General features: G+C 42.7%; 1 long non-coding RNA gene across 1 annotated transcript; it reads left to right on the top strand.

Annotated features, from left to right (window-relative positions):
• The first annotated feature begins 659 nt into the window (after positions 1–659).
• On the top strand, positions 660–1,396 carry LOC122030288. Its single transcript, XR_006125378.1, has 3 exons — positions 660–673; positions 775–939; positions 1,336–1,396. It is a non-coding gene; the product is annotated as an uncharacterized LOC122030288 (long non-coding RNA).
• The last annotated feature ends 2,382 nt before the right edge of the window (positions 1,397–3,778 follow it).

The raw sequence follows: 3,778 nt of genomic DNA, 5'->3' as shown, positions 1-3,778 counted from the left end.
CTGGGAATTTTTCGGAGCTCGTACGACGGGTTTTGAGGGGATCAATTTCGGGCGCGGATAAAGCCTGTTTGGGATACCTGTTTAAGTGAGAAAAAGTTTTAAATTATAAATTCCTTTCTTTTCCTTACCCAAACCCATCGCCGAACCCTATTCACCCGAACCTTCTCCTCCTTCCCGATCCTCTCTTCTCCCCTTCCTTTGATCTCTCTCTCGCGGACGAATCGGAGGCGACGGGAGCGGAGTTTCTCCTTTGGTGATCATCTTCGTTCGCCGGAGCTTGCTGGAGCACGGCGGAGCCTAGATCTTCTTCGGCCGAGGGTTCTGTCCAGTGAGTTCTACGGCTGAGCGACGCCGACGAGGTGGCTAGGGCACGACAGGTGCGCGATCTGTGTCGTCCCTAGCCTATCAACCCTTCGTTCCATCTCCACGAGCTGCTCACAGAGCAATCAGCGTCTTCTCCGCCGGATCGGGTTGTGCGACATCGTCCGGAGGTGATCGATAGAGGTAAGAGTTGTCGGGAATTTCATAGATTCAAGGTTTCTGTTCGATTAGGTTATGTTCCTCATTGATTCTTCTGTTCTGGTTAGGGAAAGGTATCGGATCAATTGTGTTGGATTTTTCTTGATTAGATCTTGGATCTCTTCCTTGTTGCTAACTGAGGTCCTGGTTGAAGGTGAGTTCTATTTGGAATTATGTGTTGCTTGATCAGAGATCATCATTTCATGTTGATATGTGATCTTTGTTTTGATTCCTTCTTGATCCTATTGATTCCAGTGAGGGGAGGTGAGGTTCCATTCTTGCTGTGGAATTGTGTTTGGTTCCGGCAGTAACAATCACCTCAATCCAGCATCAACAGTAGGTTCGATCTGCTCTGTTCTATTTGTGAACTTTCTGATTTCGGCAGTAAACCATCCAGCAGCAACAACAACTGGATTTGAGGTAAGGAATAGGATAATTGATCTTGTTGTAGATCATGTTTCGGAGTTGAATTCTAGATGATCTTGTTCTAGATTGGAATTAGAGTTTTACTTAGTAGTTTATGTGGAGGGATTTTGATACATGTTGTAACTAGTTGTTAAATTGCGTAGATGTAATTGTGTAGAATAAATCCAATGAAATGGTTAGGGTTAGGGTAATTAACCCTAATCAACCGTTGGATTTCTAATCTAATTGGTGGTTAGGGATTAGGTAACTAACCCTAATCGACCATTAGATTTAAATTGGTAAGTTGTGATTGTGGTGATTAGGGTTTTGCCCTAATTTAGTTTTTAGGAATTTTATTTAGCTATTTCATTTGAATTTAGCTAAATAAAATATATATGTTGTTTGACACAGGACTCTGATTCGAGACGAGCATCTCGATATTGGATTAGGACTGGATTGTACCTTCTATTTGAGGCGGGTACTCTTTGACTTATCTTTTGATACTGTCTTATGATATGTATAGTTTATATATAGTTACTAGTGATAGATGGTAGATTTATTTCTTCCCTGGTCTTAGCTTAGTTGATACCTATCACATGCTTCTACTGTTAGATGCTTTACATTAGTCTGGTTTACTTATATCTCCTGCCATGTGTATATGTGTTCGTGGTTATGGTTACTTATAGTGCTTATCTACCCATGATTAGATGTTGGAGATACTTGTTATATATTGTTGGATTCATGTTGTTTATATCTCTGTTATATATCTACGTTTACCTTTGTTCAGGTATGTCATATTGTAGCCGCATGCACCATACCGCATGATTGCATGGGGCGATGGACGACTCCATTATTGTTGAGCCGGCCACGGCTACATGAGGGCTCGACACAACGTGACCACCATGGGTAGTGGCACGCACCTGTGGTGTGTATGGCGGTTGCTGTGGTGCTCCATTGGTCCGCCACGTAGTGTGCCATGGATCCCTCCCGTCATTGCGTATCGGGAGTTGAGCGTTACGCCCCTCACTATGTTTGAGGTAGGAGGATAGGTGTACTCGACAGCATCCCGGTCACTCATCAGGGGTAGTGACGACAGAGTGCACGTGTCATAGCCCTACCTACTCGGTCTCGCCATCACGGTTGACTAGCGTCGGGGGTGACCATGTCATATCGCATCATATGCATGATTGCATTTATTGTGATTGTTGCATATTGGATGATGCACTTGGGTGACTGCATTTGATTGACATGCATACAGGATACATGCGTATTTGTTCTGACTATCTTTATCTGTGTATGTCCACAGTCATTCGCCCAAACCTCGCAGGTGAGTACAGTTTATTTCAGTTATGCATTTCTTATTATTCTTGCTGTAAACTGTATTACATGCTTCTGGTTACTCATTACAGTTTATTCAGTTATGCATACCTGTTATATTCTATGGTTTAGGAGACTGTACCTTAGGATATTACTGGTAGTTATATGTTGCTGTACATATCTATTAGATTACCTGCTGAGTTCTTTGAACTCACCCCGTTGTTATTATTTTTCAGGTTGAGGCCGTCAGGAGAGATTCCAGTCGCTAGCCCCGTTATCGCGAGGATTTTCTTTGTTGGATTATATTTTGCTTTTGCATCTTATATACTTGTATTGTGGGTTTGTATTGTGGACTTTACATTGAACATTCGGGTTTACTACTATTGTTTTCCGCTGCAAATATTTTCATTACTTCGTGGATTTGGTTTTTCTTCGATGTAGTGGAGTAGGATGTGTACATATATTTTCGAGATTTTATATCGTCTTTCCTTATTAAACTGCGTGGATTGATTATATGTTGAATTATGAGGTATGGAGATATATGTATACTGAGCTTCATATTGTCCGCCGTACAGGGGAGATGCTGCCGAAATTTCTTCGGACAGGGACTACCTGGGGCGTGACAGCCGCACTAACAAAAATACCTGCAACCACAAGACTAGACTCCAAATATCCACAGTGACTTGCTCAAAAGCAAAATACGCAAAATTAACATACCACCCAAACAGTAACAAAATGCAAAAAGAAAACTATTCTCAAGTGTGACGTGGGACAGGCAGCCGAGACTCTCCAAGCATCCATGACTCATCTGCTTGTTACCTAGCGAAAGAAAACCAATTTGCGAGGTGGTGAGTATTGGAACTCAGCAGGTAAAGATAAGATAGTGCATAAACAAAATAAATCAATAGAGAATGCCAAAAGAATACAGTCTCATAAGAGAAATAGCAGATACAAAAAATAAAACCATAATAAATGCTCATACCTGAAACCATATCCTAGGTTATGTAATAGATGGTCAGAAAGGGCACAAACTACAGAGGCATAACTACAGAGGTAATGTGTAATGTATATAAACATTTCCAATAAATGAACCAAGGTCTAACCACCTACAACAAGAGCATATCTCAACATAAGGCAGAATATCAGCATAAGTGAACAACAGCAAGAAGCAACGGCAACATAAATATGCCATAGCAGCATAAGTTAGCAATAACAATATATGTAAACAGCAGCAGCCAAAACAGACATAATAACAGCGTATGCACGGATGGTCACCCCGCCCACCTCTCTGCACCACGACCCCTGTATGGTCAAGAGGCCAGACCAATGACAACTGTACCACCCAAATGCCGCCACTACTCTCGTGTGACCGGATGTACAGGTGCTGAGTAGCTAACTAGCTACACAGCGAAGGGGGGTCCCTGCTGCTCGCAACTCCAGCTACCACTACCCACACGTGGCCGAGTGCGGCACGATAGGACAAGCAGCATCAACTCCAGCTACCACTCTCTCGAGTGGCCGAGGATGCAGCCCTGGT

The sequence above is a fragment of the Zingiber officinale genome, chromosome 10B, assembly GCF_018446385.1.
Source record: "Zingiber officinale cultivar Zhangliang chromosome 10B, Zo_v1.1, whole genome shotgun sequence".
Lineage (NCBI taxonomy): Eukaryota > Viridiplantae > Streptophyta > Magnoliopsida > Zingiberales > Zingiberaceae > Zingiber > Zingiber officinale.
The sequence above is the reverse complement of the archived record's forward strand: the minus strand, read 5'-3'. Positions and strand labels throughout refer to the sequence as shown.